The sequence below is a fragment of the Lithobates pipiens genome, unplaced genomic scaffold (genome assembly GCF_037356315.1).
Source record: "Lithobates pipiens isolate NorthernLeopardFrog02 unplaced genomic scaffold, aLitPip1_a1.2 Scaffold_1, whole genome shotgun sequence".
Classification (NCBI taxonomy): Eukaryota; Metazoa; Chordata; class Amphibia; order Anura; family Ranidae; genus Lithobates; species Lithobates pipiens.
Window position 1 is genome coordinate 242080693 of NW_027507685.1, and position 19914 is coordinate 242100606.

General features: G+C 54.7%; 27 non-coding genes across 27 annotated transcripts; all 27 read right to left on the reverse strand.

Moving 5' to 3' along the window:
• Positions 1 to 628: 628 nt before the first annotated feature.
• Positions 629 to 700, reverse strand: TRNAE-CUC (transfer RNA glutamic acid (anticodon CUC)). The gene has a single exon. It is a non-coding gene; the product is annotated as a tRNA-Glu (tRNA).
• A 345-nt stretch (positions 701 to 1045) lies between these two features.
• TRNAE-CUC (transfer RNA glutamic acid (anticodon CUC)) lies at positions 1046 to 1117 on the reverse strand. The gene has a single exon. It is a non-coding gene; the product is annotated as a tRNA-Glu (tRNA).
• A 762-nt stretch (positions 1118 to 1879) lies between these two features.
• TRNAE-CUC (transfer RNA glutamic acid (anticodon CUC)) lies at positions 1880 to 1951 on the reverse strand. Its single transcript has one exon. It is a non-coding gene; the product is annotated as a tRNA-Glu (tRNA).
• Positions 1952 to 2713: 762 nt separating this feature from the next.
• Positions 2714 to 2785, reverse strand: TRNAE-CUC (transfer RNA glutamic acid (anticodon CUC)). The gene has a single exon. It is a non-coding gene; the product is annotated as a tRNA-Glu (tRNA).
• Positions 2786 to 3130: 345 nt separating this feature from the next.
• On the reverse strand, positions 3131 to 3202 carry TRNAE-CUC (transfer RNA glutamic acid (anticodon CUC)). The gene has a single exon. It is a non-coding gene; the product is annotated as a tRNA-Glu (tRNA).
• Positions 3203 to 3964: 762 nt separating this feature from the next.
• TRNAE-CUC (transfer RNA glutamic acid (anticodon CUC)) lies at positions 3965 to 4036 on the reverse strand. Its single transcript has one exon. It is a non-coding gene; the product is annotated as a tRNA-Glu (tRNA).
• A 345-nt stretch (positions 4037 to 4381) lies between these two features.
• On the reverse strand, positions 4382 to 4453 carry TRNAE-CUC (transfer RNA glutamic acid (anticodon CUC)). The gene has a single exon. It is a non-coding gene; the product is annotated as a tRNA-Glu (tRNA).
• A 762-nt stretch (positions 4454 to 5215) lies between these two features.
• Positions 5216 to 5287, reverse strand: TRNAE-CUC (transfer RNA glutamic acid (anticodon CUC)). Its single transcript has one exon. It is a non-coding gene; the product is annotated as a tRNA-Glu (tRNA).
• A 345-nt stretch (positions 5288 to 5632) lies between these two features.
• Positions 5633 to 5704, reverse strand: TRNAE-CUC (transfer RNA glutamic acid (anticodon CUC)). The gene has a single exon. It is a non-coding gene; the product is annotated as a tRNA-Glu (tRNA).
• Positions 5705 to 6466: 762 nt separating this feature from the next.
• Positions 6467 to 6538, reverse strand: TRNAE-CUC (transfer RNA glutamic acid (anticodon CUC)). Its single transcript has one exon. It is a non-coding gene; the product is annotated as a tRNA-Glu (tRNA).
• Positions 6539 to 6883: 345 nt separating this feature from the next.
• TRNAE-CUC (transfer RNA glutamic acid (anticodon CUC)) lies at positions 6884 to 6955 on the reverse strand. The gene has a single exon. It is a non-coding gene; the product is annotated as a tRNA-Glu (tRNA).
• A 1179-nt stretch (positions 6956 to 8134) lies between these two features.
• On the reverse strand, positions 8135 to 8206 carry TRNAE-CUC (transfer RNA glutamic acid (anticodon CUC)). The gene has a single exon. It is a non-coding gene; the product is annotated as a tRNA-Glu (tRNA).
• Positions 8207 to 9385: 1179 nt separating this feature from the next.
• TRNAE-CUC (transfer RNA glutamic acid (anticodon CUC)) lies at positions 9386 to 9457 on the reverse strand. The gene has a single exon. It is a non-coding gene; the product is annotated as a tRNA-Glu (tRNA).
• A 345-nt stretch (positions 9458 to 9802) lies between these two features.
• On the reverse strand, positions 9803 to 9874 carry TRNAE-CUC (transfer RNA glutamic acid (anticodon CUC)). The gene has a single exon. It is a non-coding gene; the product is annotated as a tRNA-Glu (tRNA).
• A 1179-nt stretch (positions 9875 to 11053) lies between these two features.
• Positions 11054 to 11125, reverse strand: TRNAE-CUC (transfer RNA glutamic acid (anticodon CUC)). Its single transcript has one exon. It is a non-coding gene; the product is annotated as a tRNA-Glu (tRNA).
• A 345-nt stretch (positions 11126 to 11470) lies between these two features.
• On the reverse strand, positions 11471 to 11542 carry TRNAE-CUC (transfer RNA glutamic acid (anticodon CUC)). Its single transcript has one exon. It is a non-coding gene; the product is annotated as a tRNA-Glu (tRNA).
• A 345-nt stretch (positions 11543 to 11887) lies between these two features.
• On the reverse strand, positions 11888 to 11959 carry TRNAE-CUC (transfer RNA glutamic acid (anticodon CUC)). Its single transcript has one exon. It is a non-coding gene; the product is annotated as a tRNA-Glu (tRNA).
• A 1179-nt stretch (positions 11960 to 13138) lies between these two features.
• Positions 13139 to 13210, reverse strand: TRNAE-CUC (transfer RNA glutamic acid (anticodon CUC)). Its single transcript has one exon. It is a non-coding gene; the product is annotated as a tRNA-Glu (tRNA).
• A 1179-nt stretch (positions 13211 to 14389) lies between these two features.
• Positions 14390 to 14461, reverse strand: TRNAE-CUC (transfer RNA glutamic acid (anticodon CUC)). The gene has a single exon. It is a non-coding gene; the product is annotated as a tRNA-Glu (tRNA).
• Positions 14462 to 14806: 345 nt separating this feature from the next.
• TRNAE-CUC (transfer RNA glutamic acid (anticodon CUC)) lies at positions 14807 to 14878 on the reverse strand. The gene has a single exon. It is a non-coding gene; the product is annotated as a tRNA-Glu (tRNA).
• A 762-nt stretch (positions 14879 to 15640) lies between these two features.
• TRNAE-CUC (transfer RNA glutamic acid (anticodon CUC)) lies at positions 15641 to 15712 on the reverse strand. The gene has a single exon. It is a non-coding gene; the product is annotated as a tRNA-Glu (tRNA).
• A 1179-nt stretch (positions 15713 to 16891) lies between these two features.
• TRNAE-CUC (transfer RNA glutamic acid (anticodon CUC)) lies at positions 16892 to 16963 on the reverse strand. Its single transcript has one exon. It is a non-coding gene; the product is annotated as a tRNA-Glu (tRNA).
• Positions 16964 to 17308: 345 nt separating this feature from the next.
• Positions 17309 to 17380, reverse strand: TRNAE-CUC (transfer RNA glutamic acid (anticodon CUC)). Its single transcript has one exon. It is a non-coding gene; the product is annotated as a tRNA-Glu (tRNA).
• Positions 17381 to 18142: 762 nt separating this feature from the next.
• Positions 18143 to 18214, reverse strand: TRNAE-CUC (transfer RNA glutamic acid (anticodon CUC)). The gene has a single exon. It is a non-coding gene; the product is annotated as a tRNA-Glu (tRNA).
• Positions 18215 to 18559: 345 nt separating this feature from the next.
• On the reverse strand, positions 18560 to 18631 carry TRNAE-CUC (transfer RNA glutamic acid (anticodon CUC)). The gene has a single exon. It is a non-coding gene; the product is annotated as a tRNA-Glu (tRNA).
• Positions 18632 to 19393: 762 nt separating this feature from the next.
• On the reverse strand, positions 19394 to 19465 carry TRNAE-CUC (transfer RNA glutamic acid (anticodon CUC)). The gene has a single exon. It is a non-coding gene; the product is annotated as a tRNA-Glu (tRNA).
• Positions 19466 to 19810: 345 nt separating this feature from the next.
• On the reverse strand, positions 19811 to 19882 carry TRNAE-CUC (transfer RNA glutamic acid (anticodon CUC)). Its single transcript has one exon. It is a non-coding gene; the product is annotated as a tRNA-Glu (tRNA).
• Between the last annotated feature and the right edge of the window lie 32 nt (positions 19883 to 19914).

Sequence of the window (19914 nt, forward strand, 5' to 3'; positions counted from 1 at the left end):
AGGCACTTCTAGCTACAGCTGGTTAGCAGTGGGTTATCCTAGTCTCTTAACAGCTGGCCGAGTTGGCCATGTGGGCCTAAAAGCGCGAAAAGCTTGACAAGGCTCAGCGGAACTGAGAAAACCAGGCCGATGGATGGCGGAGCATTTTTTGGCCCTTAACGAAGCAGAAGCCCAGACGATAGTGTCCAGCTGCTACCAGGGCAAAGAAGAATTCCCTGACCGGGAATCGAACCCGGGCTGCGGCGGTGAGAGCGCCGAATCCTAGCCACTAGACCACCAGGGAGTGGTGTGCCCTGTTCTTCCCAGGCTAGCGAGACGAAGTCAATGGCAAATACCCAAGATGGCGTTGATGCACTTTGGAGTGGGCAAATACGGCTTTCTTCCGTCAGAACCAAGGTCTCCAAAATGGGGTGAAGGAGGCACTTCTAGCTACAGCTGGTTAGCAGTGGGTTATCCTAGTCTCTTAACAGCTGGCCGAGTTGACCATGTGGGCCTAAAAGCGCGAAAAGCTTGACAAGGCTCAGCGCAACTGAGAAAACCAGGCCGATGGATGGCGGAGCATTTTTTGGCCCTTAACGAAGCAGAAGCCCAGACGATAGTGTCCAGCTGCTACCAGGGCAAAGAAGAATTCCCTGACCGGGAATCGAACCCGGGCCGCGGCGGTGAGAGCGCCGAATCCTAGCCACTAGACCACCAGGGAGAGGTGTGCCCCGTTCTTCCCAGGCTAGCGAGACGAAGTCAATGGCAAATACCCAAGATGGCGTTGATGCACTTTGGAGTGGGCAAATACGGCTTTCTTCCGTCAGAACCAAGGTCTCCAAAATGGGGTGAAGGAGGCACTTCTAGCTACAGCTGGTTAGCAGTGGGTTATCCTAGTCTCTTAACAGCTGGCCGAGTTGACCATGTGGGCCTAAAAGCGCGAAAAGCTTGACAAGGCTCAGCGCAACTGAGAAAACCAGGCCGATGGATGGCGGAGCATTTTTTGGCCCTTAACGAAGCAGAAGCCCAGACGATAGTGTCCAGCTGCTACCAGGGCAAAGAAGAATTCCCTGACCGGGAATCGAACCCGGGCCGCGGCGGTGAGAGCGCCGAATCCTAGCCACTAGACCACCAGGGAGAGGTGTGCCCCGTTTTTCCCAGGCTAGCGAGACGAAGTCAATGGCAAATACCCAAGATGGCGTTGATGCACTTTGGAGTGGGCAAATACGGCTTTCTTCCGTCAGAACCAAGGTCTCCAAAATGGGGTGAAGGAGGCACTTCTAGCTACAGCTGGTTAGCAGTGGGTTATCCTAGTCTCTTAACAGCTGGCCGAGTTGGCCATGTGGGCCTAAAAGCGCGAAAAGCTTGACAAGGCTCAGCGGAACTGAGAAAACCAGGCCGATGGATGGCGGAGCATTTTTTGGCCCTTAACGAAGCAGAAGCCCAGACGATAGTGTCCAGCTGCTACCAGGGCAAAGAAGAATTCCCTGACCGGGAATCGAACCCGGGCTGCGGCGGTGAGAGCGCCGAATCCTAGCCACTAGACCACCAGGGAGAGGTGTGCCCTGTTCTTCCCAGGCTAGCGAGACGAAGTCAATGGCAAATACCCAAGATGGCGTTGATGCACTTTGGAGTGGGCAAATACGGCTTTCTTCCGTCAGAACCAAGGTCTCCAAAATGGGGTGAAGGAGGCACTTCTAGCTACAGCTGGTTAGCAGTGGGTTATCCTAGTCTCTTAACAGCTGGCCGAGTTGACCATGTGGGCCTAAAAGCGCGAAAAGCTTGACAAGGCTCAGCGCAACTGAGAAAACCAGGCCGATGGATGGCGGAGCATTTTTTGGCCCTTAACGAAGCAGAAGCCCAGACGATAGTGTCCAGCTGCTACCAGGGCAAAGAAGAATTCCCTGACCGGGAATCGAACCCGGGCCGCGGCGGTGAGAGCGCCGAATCCTAGCCACTAGACCACCAGGGAGAGGTGTGCCCCGTTTTTCCCAGGCTAGCGAGACGAAGTCAATGGCAAATACCCAAGATGGCGTTGATGCACTTTGGAGTGGGCAAATACGGCTTTCTTCCGTCAGAACCAAGGTCTCCAAAATGGGGTGAAGGAGGCACTTCTAGCTACAGCTGGTTAGCAGTGGGTTATCCTAGTCTCTTAACAGCTGGCCGAGTTGGCCATGTGGGCCTAAAAGCGCGAAAAGCTTGACAAGGCTCAGCGGAACTGAGAAAACCAGGCCGATGGATGGCGGAGCATTTTTTGGCCCTTAACGAAGCAGAAGCCCAGACGATAGTGTCCAGCTGCTACCAGGGCAAAGAAGAATTCCCTGACCGGGAATCGAACCCGGGCTGCGGCGGTGAGAGCGCCGAATCCTAGCCACTAGACCACCAGGGAGAGGTGTGCCCTGTTCTTCCCAGGCTAGCGAGACGAAGTCAATGGCAAATACCCAAGATGGCGTTGATGCACTTTGGAGTGGGCAAATACGGCTTTCTTCCGTCAGAACCAAGGTCTCCAAAATGGGGTGAAGGAGGCACTTCTAGCTACAGCTGGTTAGCAGTGGGTTATCCTAGTCTCTTAACAGCTGGCCGAGTTGACCATGTGGGCCTAAAAGCGCGAAAAGCTTGACAAGGCTCAGCGCAACTGAGAAAACCAGGCCGATGGATGGCGGAGCATTTTTTGGCCCTTAACGAAGCAGAAGCCCAGACGATAGTGTCCAGCTGCTACCAGGGCAAAGAAGAATTCCCTGACCGGGAATCGAACCCGGGCCGCGGCGGTGAGAGCGCCGAATCCTAGCCACTAGACCACCAGGGAGAGGTGTGCCCCGTTCTTCCCAGGCTAGCGAGACGAAGTCAATGGCAAATACCCAAGATGGCGTTGATGCACTTTGGAGTGGGCAAATACGGCTTTCTTCCGTCAGAACCAAGGTCTCCAAAATGGGGTGAAGGAGGCACTTCTAGCTACAGCTGGTTAGCAGTGGGTTATCCTAGTCTCTTAACAGCTGGCCGAGTTGACCATGTGGGCCTAAAAGCGCGAAAAGCTTGACAAGGCTCAGCGCAACTGAGAAAACCAGGCCGATGGATGGCGGAGCATTTTTTGGCCCTTAACGAAGCAGAAGCCCAGACGATAGTGTCCAGCTGCTACCAGGGCAAAGAAGAATTCCCTGACCGGGAATCGAACCCGGGCCGCGGCGGTGAGAGCGCCGAATCCTAGCCACTAGACCACCAGGGAGAGGTGTGCCCCGTTTTTCCCAGGCTAGCGAGACGAAGTCAATGGCAAATACCCAAGATGGCGTTGATGCACTTTGGAGTGGGCAAATACGGCTTTCTTCCGTCAGAACCAAGGTCTCCAAAATGGGGTGAAGGAGGCACTTCTAGCTACAGCTGGTTAGCAGTGGGTTATCCTAGTCTCTTAACAGCTGGCCGAGTTGGCCATGTGGGCCTAAAAGCGCGAAAAGCTTGACAAGGCTCAGCGGAACTGAGAAAACCAGGCCGATGGATGGCGGAGCATTTTTTGGCCCTTAACGAAGCAGAAGCCCAGACGATAGTGTCCAGCTGCTACCAGGGCAAAGAAGAATTCCCTGACCGGGAATCGAACCCGGGCTGCGGCGGTGAGAGCGCCGAATCCTAGCCACTAGACCACCAGGGAGTGGTGTGCCCTGTTCTTCCCAGGCTAGCGAGACGAAGTCAATGGCAAATACCCAAGATGGCGTTGATGCACTTTGGAGTGGGCAAATACGGCTTTCTTCCGTCAGAACCAAGGTCTCCAAAATGGGGTGAAGGAGGCACTTCTAGCTACAGCTGGTTAGCAGTGGGTTATCCTAGTCTCTTAACAGCTGGCCGAGTTGACCATGTGGGCCTAAAAGCGCGAAAAGCTTGACAAGGCTCAGCGCAACTGAGAAAACCAGGCCGATGGATGGCGGAGCATTTTTTGGCCCTTAACGAAGCAGAAGCCCAGACGATAGTGTCCAGCTGCTACCAGGGCAAAGAAGAATTCCCTGACCGGGAATCGAACCCGGGCCGCGGCGGTGAGAGCGCCGAATCCTAGCCACTAGACCACCAGGGAGAGGTGTGCCCCGTTTTTCCCAGGCTAGCGAGACGAAGTCAATGGCAAATACCCAAGATGGCGTTGATGCACTTTGGAGTGGGCAAATACGGCTTTCTTCCGTCAGAACCAAGGTCTCCAAAATGGGGTGAAGGAGGCACTTCTAGCTACAGCTGGTTAGCAGTGGGTTATCCTAGTCTCTTAACAGCTGGCCGAGTTGACCATGTGGGCCTAAAAGCGCGAAAAGCTTGACAAGGCTCAGCGCAACTGAGAAAACCAGGCCGATGGATGGCGGAGCATTTTTTGGCCCTTAACGAAGCAGAAGCCCAGACGATAGTGTCCAGCTGCTACCAGGGCAAAGAAGAATTCCCTGACCGGGAATCGAACCCGGGCCGCGGCGGTGAGAGCGCCGAATCCTAGCCACTAGACCACCAGGGAGAGGTGTGCCCCGTTTTTCCCAGGCTAGCGAGACGAAGTCAATGGCAAATACCCAAGATGGCGTTGATGCACTTTGGAGTGGGCAAATACGGCTTTCTTCCGTCAGAACCAAGGTCTCCAAAATGGGGTGAAGGAGGCACTTCTAGCTACAGCTGGTTAGCAGTGGGTTATCCTAGTCTCTTAACAGCTGGCCGAGTTGGCCATGTGGGCCTAAAAGCGCGAAAAGCTTGACAAGGCTCAGCGGAACTGAGAAAACCAGGCCGATGGATGGCGGAGCATTTTTTGGCCCTTAACGAAGCAGAAGCCCAGACGATAGTGTCCAGCTGCTACCAGGGCAAAGAAGAATTCCCTGACCGGGAATCGAACCCGGGCTGCGGCGGTGAGAGCGCCGAATCCTAGCCACTAGACCACCAGGGAGAGGTGTGCCCTGTTCTTCCCAGGCTAGCGAGACGAAGTCAATGGCAAATACCCAAGATGGCGTTGATGCACTTTGGAGTGGGCAAATACGGCTTTCTTCCGTCAGAACCAAGGTCTCCAAAATGGGGTGAAGGAGGCACTTCTAGCTACAGCTGGTTAGCAGTGGGTTATCCTAGTCTCTTAACAGCTGGCCGAGTTGACCATGTGGGCCTAAAAGCGCGAAAAGCTTGACAAGGCTCAGCGCAACTGAGAAAACCAGGCCGATGGATGGCGGAGCATTTTTTGGCCCTTAACGAAGCAGAAGCCCAGACGATAGTGTCCAGCTGCTACCAGGGCAAAGAAGAATTCCCTGACCGGGAATCGAACCCGGGCCGCGGCGGTGAGAGCGCCGAATCCTAGCCACTAGACCACCAGGGAGAGGTGTGCCCCGTTCTTCCCAGGCTAGCGAGACGAAGTCAATGGCAAATACCCAAGATGGCGTTGATGCACTTTGGAGTGGGCAAATACGGCTTTCTTCCGTCAGAACCAAGGTCTCCAAAATGGGGTGAAGGAGGCACTTCTAGCTACAGCTGGTTAGCAGTGGGTTATCCTAGTCTCTTAACAGCTGGCCGAGTTGACCATGTGGGCCTAAAAGCGCGAAAAGCTTGACAAGGCTCAGCGCAACTGAGAAAACCAGGCCGATGGATGGCGGAGCATTTTTTGGCCCTTAACGAAGCAGAAGCCCAGACGATAGTGTCCAGCTGCTACCAGGGCAAAGAAGAATTCCCTGACCGGGAATCGAACCCGGGCCGCGGCGGTGAGAGCGCCGAATCCTAGCCACTAGACCACCAGGGAGAGGTGTGCCCCGTTTTTCCCAGGCTAGCGAGACGAAGTCAATGGCAAATACCCAAGATGGCGTTGATGCACTTTGGAGTGGGCAAATACGGCTTTCTTCCGTCAGAACCAAGGTCTCCAAAATGGGGTGAAGGAGGCACTTCTAGCTACAGCTGGTTAGCAGTGGGTTATCCTAGTCTCTTAACAGCTGGCCGAGTTGGCCATGTGGGCCTAAAAGCGCGAAAAGCTTGACAAGGCTCAGCGGAACTGAGAAAACCAGGCCGATGGATGGCGGAGCATTTTTTGGCCCTTAACGAAGCAGAAGCCCAGACGATAGTGTCCAGCTGCTACCAGGGCAAAGAAGAATTCCCTGACCGGGAATCGAACCCGGGCTGCGGCGGTGAGAGCGCCGAATCCTAGCCACTAGACCACCAGGGAGAGGTGTGCCCTGTTCTTCCCAGGCTAGCGAGACGAAGTCAATGGCAAATACCCAAGATGGCGTTGATGCACTTTGGAGTGGGCAAATACGGCTTTCTTCCGTCAGAACCAAGGTCTCCAAAATGGGGTGAAGGAGGCACTTCTAGCTACAGCTGGTTAGCAGTGGGTTATCCTAGTCTCTTAACAGCTGGCCGAGTTGACCATGTGGGCCTAAAAGCGCGAAAAGCTTGACAAGGCTCAGCGCAACTGAGAAAACCAGGCCGATGGATGGCGGAGCATTTTTTGGCCCTTAACGAAGCAGAAGCCCAGACGATAGTGTCCAGCTGCTACCAGGGCAAAGAAGAATTCCCTGACCGGGAATCGAACCCGGGCCGCGGCGGTGAGAGCGCCGAATCCTAGCCACTAGACCACCAGGGAGAGGTGTGCCCCGTTCTTCCCAGGCTAGCGAGACGAAGTCAATGGCAAATACCCAAGATGGCGTTGATGCACTTTGGAGTGGGCAAATACGGCTTTCTTCCGTCAGAACCAAGGTCTCCAAAATGGGGTGAAGGAGGCACTTCTAGCTACAGCTGGTTAGCAGTGGGTTATCCTAGTCTCTTAACAGCTGGCCGAGTTGACCATGTGGGCCTAAAAGCGCGAAAAGCTTGACAAGGCTCAGCGCAACTGAGAAAACCAGGCCGATGGATGGCGGAGCATTTTTTGGCCCTTAACGAAGCAGAAGCCCAGACGATAGTGTCCAGCTGCTACCAGGGCAAAGAAGAATTCCCTGACCGGGAATCGAACCCGGGCCGCGGCGGTGAGAGCGCCGAATCCTAGCCACTAGACCACCAGGGAGAGGTGTGCCCCGTTTTTCCCAGGCTAGCGAGACGAAGTCAATGGCAAATACCCAAGATGGCGTTGATGCACTTTGGAGTGGGCAAATACGGCTTTCTTCCGTCAGAACCAAGGTCTCCAAAATGGGGTGAAGGAGGCACTTCTAGCTACAGCTGGTTAGCAGTGGGTTATCCTAGTCTCTTAACAGCTGGCCGAGTTGGCCATGTGGGCCTAAAAGCGCGAAAAGCTTGACAAGGCTCAGCGGAACTGAGAAAACCAGGCCGATGGATGGCGGAGCATTTTTTGGCCCTTAACGAAGCAGAAGCCCAGACGATAGTGTCCAGCTGCTACCAGGGCAAAGAAGAATTCCCTGACCGGGAATCGAACCCGGGCTGCGGCGGTGAGAGCGCCGAACCCTAGCCACTAGACCACCAGGGAGAAGTGTGCCCTGTTCTTCCCAGGCTAGCGAGACGAAGTCAATGGCAAATACCCAAGATGGCGTTGATGCACTTTGGAGTGGGCAAATACGGCTTTCTTCCGTCAGAACCAAGGTCTCCAAAATGGGGTGAAGGAGGCACTTCTAGCTACAGCTGGTTAGCAGTGGGTTATCCTAGTCTCTTAACAGCTGGCCGAGTTGACCATGTGGGCCTAAAAGCGCGAAAAGCTTGACAAGGCTCAGCGCAACTGAGAAAACCAGGCCGATGGATGGCGGAGCATTTTTTGGCCCTTAACGAAGCAGAAGCCCAGACGATAGTGTCCAGCTGCTACCAGGGCAAAGAAGAATTCCCTGACCGGGAATCGAACCCGGGCTGCGGCGGTGAGAGCGCCGAATCCTAGCCACTAGACCACCAGGGAGAGGTGTGCCCCAATCTTCCCAGGCTAGCGAGATGAAGTCAATGGCAAATACCCAAGATGGCGTTGATGCACTTTGGAGTGGGCAAATACGGCTTTCTTCCGTCAGAACCAAGGTCTCCAAAATGGGGTGAAGGAGGCACTTCTAGCTACAGCTGGTTAGCAGTGGGTTATCCTAGTCTCTTAACAGCTGGCCGAGTTGACCATGTGGGCCTAAAAGCGCGAAAAGCTTGACAAGGCTCAGCGCAACTGAGAAAACCAGGCCGATGGATGGCGGAGCATTTTTTGGCCCTTAACGAAGCAGAAGCCCAGACGATAGTGTCCAGCTGCTACCAGGGCAAAGAAGAATTCCCTGACCGGGAATCGAACCCGGGCCGCGGCGGTGAGAGCGCCGAATCCTAGCCACTAGACCACCAGGGAGAGGTGTGCCCCGTTCTTCCCAGGCTAGCGAGACGAAGTCAATGGCAAATACCCAAGATGGCGTTGATGCACTTTGGAGTGGGCAAATACGGCTTTCTTCCGTCAGAACCAAGGTCTCCAAAATGGGGTGAAGGAGGCACTTCTAGCTACAGCTGGTTAGCAGTGGGTTATCCTAGTCTCTTAACAGCTGGCCGAGTTGACCATGTGGGCCTAAAAGCGCGAAAAGCTTGACAAGGCTCAGCGCAACTGAGAAAACCAGGCCGATGGATGGCGGAGCATTTTTTGGCCCTTAACGAAGCAGAAGCCCAGACGATCGTGTCCAGCTGCTACCAGGGCAAAGAAGAATTCCCTGACCGGGAATTGAACCCGGGCCGCGGCGGTGAGAGCGCCGAATCCTAGCCACTAGACCACCAGGGAGAGGTGTGCCCCGTTTTTCCCAGGCTAGCGAGACGAAGTCAATGGCAAATACCCAAGATGGCGTTGATGCACTTTGGAGTGGGCAAATACGGCTTTCTTCCGTCAGAACCAAGGTCTCCAAAATGGGGTGAAGGAGGCACTTCTAGCTACAGCTGGTTAGCAGTGGGTTATCCTAGTCTCTTAACAGCTGGCCGAGTTGGCCATGTGGGCCTAAAAGCGTGAAAAGCTTGACAAGGCTCAGCGGAACTGAGAAAACCAGGCCGATGGATGGCGGAGCATTTTTTGGCCCTTAACGAAGCAGAAGCCCAGACGATAGTGTCCAGCTGCTACCAGGGCAAAGAAGAATTCCCTGACCGGGAATCGAACCCGGGCTGCGGCGGTGAGAGCGCCGAATCCTAGCCACTAGACCACCAGGGAGAGGTGTGCCCTGCTCTTCCCAGGCTAGCGAGACGAAGTCAATGGCAAATACCCAAGATGGCGTTGATGCACTTTGGAGTGGGCAAATACGGCTTTCTTCCGTCAGAACCAAGGTCTCCAAAATGGGGTGAAGTAGGCACTTCTAGCTACAGCTGGTTAGCAGTGGGTTATCCTAGTCTCTTAACAGCTGGCCGAGTTGACCATGTGGGCCTAAAAGCGCGAAAAGCTTGACAAGGCTCAGCGCAACTGAGAAAACCAGGCCGATGGATGGCGGAGCATTTTTTGGCCCTTAACGAAGCAGAAGCCCAGACGATAGTGTCCAGCTGCTACCAGGGCAAAGAAGAATTCCCTGACCGGGAATCGAACCCGGGCCGCGGCGGTGAGAGCGCCGAATCCTAGCCACTAGACCACCAGGGAGAGGTGTGCCCCGTTCTTCCCAGGCTAGCGAGACGAAGTCAATGGCAAATACCCAAGATGGCGTTGATGCACTTTGGAGTGGGCAAATACGGCTTTCTTCCGTCAGAACCAAGGTCTCCAAAATGGGGTGAAGGAGGCACTTCTAGCTACAGCTGGTTAGCAGTGGGTTATCCTAGTCTCTTAACAGCTGGCCGAGTTGACCATGTGGGCCTAAAAGCGCGAAAAGCTTGACAAGGCTCAGCGCAACTGAGAAAACCAGGCCGATGGATGGCGGAGCATTTTTTGGCCCTTAACGAAGCAGAAGCCCAGACGATAGTGTCCAGCTGCTACCAGGGCAAAGAAGAATTCCCTGACCGGGAATCGAACCCGGGCCGCGGCGGTGAGAGCGCCGAATCCTAGCCACTAGACCACCAGGGAGAGGTGTGCCCCGTTTTTCCCAGGCTAGCGAGACGAAGTCAATGGCAAATACCCAAGATGGCGTTGATGCACTTTGGAGTGGGCAAATACGGCTTTCTTCCGTCAGAACCAAGGTCTCCAAAATGGGGTGAAGGAGGCACTTCTAGCTACAGCTGGTTAGCAGTGGGTTATCCTAGTCTCTTAACAGCTGGCCGAGTTGGCCATGTGGGCCTAAAAGCGCGAAAAGCTTGACAAGGCTCAGCGGAACTGAGAAAACCAGGCCGATGGATGGCGGAGCATTTTTTGGCCCTTAACGAAGCAGAAGCCCAGACGATAGTGTCCAGCTGCTACCAGGGCAAAGAAGAATTCCCTGACCGGGAATCGAACCCGGGCTGCGGCGGTGAGACCGCCGAATCCTAGCCACTAGACCACCAGGGAGAGGTGTGCCCTGTTCTTCCCAGGCTAGCGAGACGAAGTCAATGGCAAATACCCAAGATGGCGTTGATGCACTTTGGAGTGGGCAAATACGGCTTTCTTCCGTCAGAACCAAGGTCTCCAAAATGGGGTGAAGGAGGCACTTCTAGCTACAGCTGGTTAGCAGTGGGTTATCCTAGTCTCTTAACAGCTGGCCGAGTTGACCATGTGGGCCTAAAAGCGCGAAAAGCTTGACAAGGCTCAGCGCAACTGAGAAAACCAGGCCGATGGATGGCGGAGCATTTTTTGGCCCTTAACGAAGCAGAAGCCCAGACGATAGTGTCCAGCTGCTACCAGGGCAAAGAAGAATTCCCTGACCGGGAATCGAACCCGGGCTGCGGCGGTGAGAGCGCCGAATCCTAGCCACTAGACCACCAGGGAGAGGTGTGCCCCGTTCTTCCCAGGCTAGCGAGACGAAGTCAATGGCAAATACCCAAGATGGCGTTGATGCACTTTGGAGTGGGCAAATACGGCTTTCTTCCGTCAGAACCAAGGTCTCCAAAATGGGGTGAAGGAGGCACTTCTAGCTACAGCTGGTTAGCAGTGGGTTATCCTAGTCTCTTAACAGCTGGCCGAGTTGACCATGTGGGCCTAAAAGCGCGAAAAGCTTGACAAGGCTCAGCGCAACTGAGAAAACCAGGCCGATGGATGGCGGAGCATTTTTTGGCCCTTAACGAAGCAGAAGCCCAGACGATAGTGTCCAGCTGCTACCAGGGCAAAGAAGAATTCCCTGACCGGGAATCGAACCCGGGCCGCGGCGGTGAGAGCGCCGAATCCTAGCCACTAGACCACCAGGGAGAGGTGTGCCCCGTTCTTCCCAGGCTAGCGAGACGAAGTCAATGGCAAATACCCAAGATGGCGTTGATGCACTTTGGAGTGGGCAAATACGGCTTTCTTCCGTCAGAACCAAGGTCTCCAAAATGGGGTGAAGGAGGCACTTCTAGCTACAGCTGGTTAGCAGTGGGTTATCCTAGTCTCTTAACAGCTGGCCGAGTTGACCATGTGGGCCTAAAAGCGCGAAAAGCTTGACAAGGCTCAGCGCAACTGAGAAAACCAGGCTGATGGATGGCGGAGCATTTTTTGGCCCTTAACGAAGCAGAAGCCCAGACGATAGTGTCCAGCTGCTACCAGGGCAAAGAAGAATTCCCTGACCGGGAATCGAACCCGGGCCGCGGCGGTGAGAGCGCCGAATCCTAGCCACTAGACCACCAGGGAGAGGTGTGCCCCGTTCTTCCCAGGCTAGCGAGACGAAGTCAATGGCAAATACCCAAGATGGCGTTGATGCACTTTGGAGTGGGCAAATACGGCTTTCTTCCGTCAGAACCAAGGTCTCCAAAATGGGGTGAAGGAGGCACTTCTAGCTACAGCTGGTTAGCAGTGGGTTATCCTAGTCTCTTAACAGCTGGCCGAGTTGACCATGTGGGCCTAAAAGCGCGAAAAGCTTGACAAGGCTCAGCGCAACTGAGAAAACCAGGCCGATGGATGGCGGAGCATTTTTTGGCCCTTAACGAAGCAGAAGCCCAGACGATAGTGTCCAGCTGCTACCAGGGCAAAGAAGAATTCCCTGACCGGGAATCGAACCCGGGCCGCGGCGGTGAGAGCGCCGAATCCTAGCCACTAGACCACCAGGGAGAGGTGTGCCCCGTTTTTCCCAGGCTAGCGAGACGAAGTCAATGGCAAATACCCAAGATGGCGTTGATGCACTTTGGAGTGGGCAAATACGGCTTTCTTCCGTCAGAACCAAGGTCTCCAAAATGGGGTGAAGGAGGCACTTCTAGCTACAGCTGGTTAGCAGTGGGTTATCCTAGTCTCTTAACAGCTGGCCGAGTTGGCCATGTGGGCCTAAAAGCGCGAAAAGCTTGACAAGGCTCAGCGGAACTGAGAAAACCAGGCCGATGGATGGCGGAGCATTTTTTGGCCCTTAACGAAGCAGAAGCCCAGACGATAGTGTCCAGCTGCTACCAGGGCAAAGAAGAATTCCCTGACCGGGAATCGAACCCGGGCTGCGGCGGTGAGAGCGCCGAACCCTAGCCACTAGACCACCAGGGAGAAGTGTGCCCTGTTCTTCCCAGGCTAGCGAGACGAAGTCAATGGCAAATACCCAAGATGGCGTTGATGCACTTTGGAGTGGGCAAATACGGCTTTCTTCCGTCAGAACCAAGGTCTCCAAAATGGGGTGAAGGAGGCACTTCTAGCTACAGCTGGTTAGCAGTGGGTTATCCTAGTCTCTTAACAGCTGGCCGAGTTGACCATGTGGGCCTAAAAGCGCGAAAAGCTTGACAAGGCTCAGCGCAACTGAGAAAACCAGGCCGATGGATGGCGGAGCATTTTTTGGCCCTTAACGAAGCAGAAGCCCAGACGATAGTGTCCAGCTGCTACCAGGGCAAAGAAGAATTCCCTGACCGGGAATCGAACCCGGGCTGCGGCGGTGAGAGCGCCGAATCCTAGCCACTAGACCACCAGGGAGAGGTGTGCCCCGTTCTTCCCAGGCTAGCGAGACGAAGTCAATGGCAAATACCCAAGATGGCGTTGATGCACTTTGGAGTGGGCAAATACGGCTTTCTTCCGTCAGAACCAAGGTCTCCAAAATGGGGTGAAGGAGGCACTTCTAGCTACAGCTGGTTAGCAGTGGGTTATCCTAGTCTCTTAACAGCTGGCCGAGTTGACCATGTGGGCCTAAAAGCGCGAAAAGCTTGACAAGGCTCAGCGCAACTGAGAAAACCAGGCCGATGGATGGCGGAGCATTTTTTGGCCCTTAACGAAGCAGAAGCCCAGACGATAGTGTCCAGCTGCTACCAGGGCAAAGAAGAATTCCCTGACCGGGAATCGAACCCGGGCCGCGGCGGTGAGAGCGCCGAATCCTAGCCACTAGACCACCAGGGAGAGGTGTGCCCCGTTCTTCCCAGGCTAGCGAGACGAAGTCAATGGCAAATACCCAAGATGGCGTTGATGCACTTTGGAGTGGGCAAATACGGCTTTCTTCCGTCAGAACCAAGGTCTCCAAAATGGGGTGAAGGAGGCACTTCTAGCTACAGCTGGTTAGCAGTGGGTTATCCTAGTCTCTTAACAGCTGGCCGAGTTGACCATGTGGGCCTAAAAGCGCGAAAAGCTTGACAAGGCTCAGCGCAACTGAGAAAACCAGGCTGATGGATGGCGGAGCATTTTTTGGCCCTTAACGAAGCAGAAGCCCAGACGATCGTGTCCAGCTGCTACCAGGGCAAAGAAGAATTCCCTGACCGGGAATTGAACCCGGGCCGCGGCGGTGAGAGCGCCGAATCCTAGCCACTAGACCACCAGGGAGAGGTGTGCCCCGTTTTTCCCAGGCTAGCGAGACGAAGTCAATGGCAAATACCCAAGATGGCGTTGATGCACTTTGGAGTGGGCAAATACGGCTTTCTTCCGTCAGAACCAAGGTCTCCAAAATGGGGTGAAGGAGGCACTTCTAGCTACAGCTGGTTAGCAGTGGGTTATCCTAGTCTCTTAACAGCTGGCCGAGTTGGCCATGTGGGCCTAAAAGCGCGAAAAGCTTGACAAGGCTCAGCGGAACTGAGAAAACCAGGCCGATGGATGGCGGAGCATTTTTTGGCCCTTAACGAAGCAGAAGCCCAGACGATAGTGTCCAGCTGCTACCAGGGCAAAGAAGAATTCCCTGACCGGGAATCGAACCCGGGCTGCGGCGGTGAGAGCGCCGAATCCTAGCCACTAGACCACCAGGGAGAGGTGTGCCCTGCTCTTCCCAGGCTAGCGAGACGAAGTCAATGGCAAATACCCAAGATGGCGTTGATGCACTTTGGAGTGGGCAAATACGGCTTTCTTCCGTCAGAACCAAGGTCTCCAAAATGGGGTGAAGTAGGCACTTCTAGCTACAGCTGGTTAGCAGTGGGTTATCCTAGTCTCTTAACAGCTGGCCGAGTTGACCATGTGGGCCTAAAAGCGCGAAAAGCTTGACAAGGCTCAGCGCAACTGAGAAAACCAGGCCGATGGATGGCGGAGCATTTTTTGGCCCTTAACGAAGCAGAAGCCCAGACGATAGTGTCCAGCTGCTACCAGGGCAAAGAAGAATTCCCTGACCGGGAATCGAACCCGGGCCGCGGCGGTGAGAGCGCCGAATCCTAGCCACTAGACCACCAGGGAGAGGTGTGCCCCGTTCTTCCCAGGCTAGCGAGACGAAGTCAATGGCAAATACCCAAGATGGCGTTGATGCACTTTGGAGTGGGCAAATACGGCTTTCTTCCGTCAGAACCAAGGTCTCCAAAATGGGGTGAAGGAGGCACTTCTAGCTACAGCTGGTTAGCAGTGGGTTATCCTAGTCTCTTAACAGCTGGCCGAGTTGACCATGTGGGCCTAAAAGCGCGAAAAGCTTGACAAGGCTCAGCGCAACTGAGAAAACCAGGCCGATGGATGGCGGAGCATTTTTTGGCCCTTAACGAAGCAGAAGCCCAGACGATAGTGTCCAGCTGCTACCAGGGCAAAGAAGAATTCCCTGACCGGGAATCGAACCCGGGCCGCGGCGGTGAGAGCGCCGAATCCTAGCCACTAGACCACCAGGGAGAGGTGTGCCCCGTTTTTCCCAGGCTAGCGAGACGAAGTCAATGGCAAATACCCAAGATGGCGTTGATGCACTTTGGAGTGGGCAAATACGGCTTTCTTCCGTCAGAACCAAGGTCTCCAAAATGGGGTGAAGGAGGCACTTCTAGCTACAGCTGGTTAGCAGTGGGTTATCCTAGTCTCTTAACAGCTGGCCGAGTTGGCCATGTGGGCCTAAAAGCGCGAAAAGCTTGACAAGGCTCAGCGGAACTGAGAAAACCAGGCCGATGGATGGCGGAGCATTTTTTGGCCCTTAACGAAGCAGAAGCCCAGACGATAGTGTCCAGCTGCTACCAGGGCAAAGAAGAATTCCCTGACTGGGAATCGAACCCGGGCTGCGGCGGTGAGAGCGCCGAATCCTAGCCACTAGACCACCAGGGAGAGGTGTGCCCTGTTCTTCCCAGGCTAGCGAGACGAAGTCAATGGCAAATACCCAAGATGGCGTTGATGCACTTTGGAGTGGGCAAATACGGCTTTCTTCCGTCAGAACCAAGGTCTCCAAAATGGGGTGAAGGAGGCACTTCTAGCTACAGCTGGTTAGCAGTGGGTTATCCTAGTCTCTTAACAGCTGGCCGAGTTGACCATGTGGGCCTAAAAGCGCGAAAAGCTTGACAAGGCTCAGCGCAACTGAGAAAACCAGGCCGATGGATGGCGGAGCATTTTTTGGCCCTTAACGAAGCAGAAGCCCAGACGATAGTGTCCAGCTGCTACCAGGGCAAAGAAGAATTCCCTGACCGGGAATCGAACCCGGGCCGCGGCGGTGAGAGCGCCGAATCCTAGCCACTAGACCACCAGGGAGAGGTGTGCCCCGTTCTTCCCAGGCTAGCGAGACGAAGTCAATGGCAAATACCCAAGATGGCGTTGATGCACTTTGGAGTGGGCAAATACGGCTTTCTTCCGTCAGAACCAAGGTCTCCAAAATGGGGTGAAGGAGGCACTTCTAGCTACAGCTGGTTAGCAGTGGGTTATCCTAGTCTCTTAACAGCTGGCCGAGTTGACCATGTGGGCCTAAAAGCGCGAAAAGCTTGACAAGGCTCAGCGCAACTGAGAAAACCAGGCCGATGGATGGCGGAGCATTTTTTGGCCCTTAACGAAGCAGAAGCCCAGACGATAGTGTCCAGCTGCTACCAGGGCAAAGAAGAATTCCCTGACCGGGAATCGAACCCGGGCCGCGGCGCTGAGAGCGCCGAATCCTAGCCACTAGACCACCAGGGAGAGGTGTGCCCCGTTTTTCCCAGGCTAGCGAGACGAAGTCAATGGCAAATACCCAAGATGGCGTTGATGCACTTTGGAGTGGGCAAATACGGCTTTCTTCCGTCAGAACCAAGGTCTCCAAAATGGGGTGAAGGAGGCACTTCTAGCTACAGCTGGTTAGCAGTGGGTTATCCTAGTCTCTTAACAGCTGGCCGAGTTGGCCATGTGGGCCTAAAAGCGCGAAAAGCTTGACAAGGCTCAGCGGAACTGAGAAAACCAGGCCGATGGATGGCGGAGCATTTTTTGGCCCTTAACGAAGCAGAAGCCCAGACGATAGTGTCCAGCTGCTACCAGGGCAAAGAAGAATTCCCTGACCGGGAATCGAACCCGGGCTGCGGCGGTGAGAGCGCCGAATCCTAGCCACTAGACCACCAGGGAGAGGTGTGCCCTGTTCTTCCCAGGCTAGCGAGACGAAGTCAATGGCAAATACCCAAGATGGCGTTGATGCACTTTGGAGTGGGCAAATACGGCTTTCTTCCGTCAGAACCAAGGTCTCCAAAATGGGGTGAAGGAGGCACTTCTAGCTACAGCTGGTTAGCAGTGGGTTATCCTAGTCTCTTAACAGCTGGCCGAGTTGACCATGTGGGCCTAAAAGCGCGAAAAGCTTGACAAGGCTCAGCGCAACTGAGAAAACCAGGCCGATGGATGGCGGAGCATTTTTTGGCCCTTAACGAAGCAGAAGCCCAGACGATAGTGTCCAGCTGCTACCAGGGCAAAGAAGAATTCCCTGACCGGGAATCGAACCCGGGCCGCGGCGGTGAGAGCGCCGAATCCTAGCCACTAGACCACCAGGGAGAGGTGTGCCCCGTTCTTCCCAGGCTAGCGAGACGAAGTCAATGGCAAATACCCAAGATGGCGTTGATGCACTTTGGAGTGGGCAAATACGGCTTTCTTCCGTCAGAACCAAGGTCTCCAAAATGGGGTGAAGGAGGCACTTCTAGCTACAGCTGGTTAGCAGTGGGTTATCCTAGTCTCTTAACAGCTGGCCGAGTTGACCATGTGGGCCTAAAAGCGCGAAAAGCTTGACAAGGCTCAGCGCAACTGAGAAAACCAGGCCGATGGATGGCGGAGCATTTTTTGGCCCTTAACGAAGCAGAAGCCCAGACGATAGTGTCCAGCTGCTACCAGGGCAAAGAAGAATTCCCTGACCGGGAATCGAACCCGGGCCGCGGCGGTGAGAGCGCCGAATCCTAGCCACTAGACCACCAGGGAGAGGTGTGCCCCGTTTTTCCCAGGCTAGCGAGACGAAGTCAATGGCAAATACCCAAGATGGCGTTGATGCACTTTGGAGTGGGCAAATACGGCTTTCTTCCGTCAGAACCAAGGTCTCCAAAATGGGGTGAAGGAGGCACTTCTAGCTACAGCTGGTTAGCAGTGGGTTATCCTAGTCTCTTAACAGCTGGCCGAGTTGGCCATGTGGGCCTAAAAGCGCGAAAAGCTTGACAAGGCTCAGCGGAACTGAGAAAACCAGGCCGATGGATGGCGGAGCATTTTTTGGCCCTTAACGAAGCAGAAGCCCAGACGATAGTGTCCAGCTGCTACCAGGGCAAAGAAGAATTCCCTGACCGGGAATCGAACCCGGGCTGCGGCGGTGAGAGCGCCGAATCCTAGCCACTAGACCACCAGGGAGAGGTGTGCCCTGTTCTTCCCAGGCTAGCGAGACGAAGTCAATGGCAAATACCCAAGATGGCGTTGATGCACTTTGGAGTGGGCAAATACGGCTTTCTTCCGTCAGAACCAAGGTCTCCAAAATGGGGTGAAGGAGGCACTTCTAGCTACAGCTGGTTAGCAGTGGGTTATCCTAGTCTCTTAACAGCTGGCCGAGTTGACCATGTGGGCCTAAAAGCGCGAAAAGCTTGACAAGGCTCAGCGCAACTGAGAAAACCAGGCCGATGGATGGCGGAGCATTTTTTGGCCCTTAACGAAGCAGAAGCCCAGACGATAGTGTCCAGCTGCTACCAGGGCAAAGAAGAATTCCCTGACCGGGAATCGAACCCGGGCCGCGGCGGTGAGAGCGCCGAATCCTAGCCACTAGACCACCAGGGAGAGGTGTGCCCCGTTCTTCCCAGGCTAGCGAGACGAAGTCAATGGCAAATACCCAAGATGGCGTTGATGCACTTTGGAGTGGGCAAATACGGCTTTCTTCCGTCAGAACCAAGGTCTCCAAAATGGGGTGAAGGAGGCACTTCTAGCTACAGCTGGTTAGCAGTGGGTTATCCTAGTCTCTTAACAGCTGGCCGAGTTGACCATGTGGGCCTAAAAGCGCGAAAAGCTTGACAAGGCTCAGCGCAACTGAGAAAACCAGGCCGATGGATGGCGGAGCATTTTTTGGCCCTTAACGAAGCAGAAGCCCAGACGATAGTGTCCAGCTGCTACCAGGGCAAAGAAGAATTCCCTGACCGGGAATCGAACCCGGGCCGCGGCGGTGAGAGCGCCGAATCCTAGCCACTAGACCACCAGGGAGAGGTGTGCCCCGTTTTTCCCAGGCTAGCGAGACGAAGTCAATGGCAAATACCCAAGATGGCGTTGATGCACTTTGGAGTGGGCAAATACGGCTTTCTTCCGTCAGAACCAAGGTCTCCAAAATGGGGTGAAGGAGGCACTTCTAGCTACAGCTGGTTAGCAGTGTGTTATCCTAGTCTCTTAACAGCTGGCCGAGTTGGCCATGTGGGACTAAAAGCGCGAAAAGCTTGACAAGGCTCAGCGGAACTGAGAAAACCAGGCCGATGGATGGCGGAGCATTTTTTGGCCCTTAACGAAGCAGAAGCCCAGACGATAGTGTCCAGCTGCTACCAGGGCAAAGAAGAATTCCCTGACCGGGAATCGAACCCGGGCTGCGGCGGTGAGAGCGCCGAATCCTAGCCACTAGACCACCAGGGAGAGGTGTGCCCTGTTCTTCCCAGGCTAGCGAGACGAAGTCAATGGCAAATACCCAAGATGGCGTTGATGCACTTTGGAGTGGGCAAATACGGCTTTCTTCCGTCAGAACCAAGGTCTCCAAAATGGGGTGAAGGAGGCACTTCTAGCTACAGCTGGTTAGCAGTGGGTTATCCTAGTCTCTTAACAGCTGGCCGAGTTGACCATGTGGGCCTAAAAGCGCGAAAAGCTTGACAAGGCTCAGCGCAACTGAGAAAACCAGGCCGATGGATGGCGGAGCATTTTTTGGCCCTTAACGAAGCAGAAGCCCAGACGATAGTGTCCAGCTGCTACCAGGGCAAAGAAGAATTCCCTGACCGGGAATCGAACCCGGGCCGCGGCGGTGAGAGCGCCGAATCCTAGCCACTAGACCACCAGGGAGAGGTGTGCCCCGTTCTTCCCAGGCTAGCGAGACGAAGTCAATGGCAAATACCCAAGATGGCGTTGATGCACTTTGGAGTGGGCAAATACGGCTTTCTTCCGTCAGAACCAAGGTCTCCAAAATGGGGTGAAGGAGGCACTTCTAGCTACAGCTGGTTAGCAGTGGGTTATCCTAGTCTCTTAACAGCTGGCCGAGTTGACCATGTGGGCCTAAAAGCGCGAAAAGCTTGACAAGGCTCAGCGCAACTGAGAAAACCAGGCCGATGGATGGCGGAGCATTTTTTGGCCCTTAACGAAGCAGAAGCCCAGACGATAGTGTCCAGCTGCTACCAGGGCAAAGAAGAATTCCCTGACCGGGAATCGAACCCGGGCCGCGGCGGTGAGAGCGCCGAATCCTAGCCACTAGACCACCAGGGAGAGGTGTGCCCCGTTTTTCCCAGGCTAGCGAG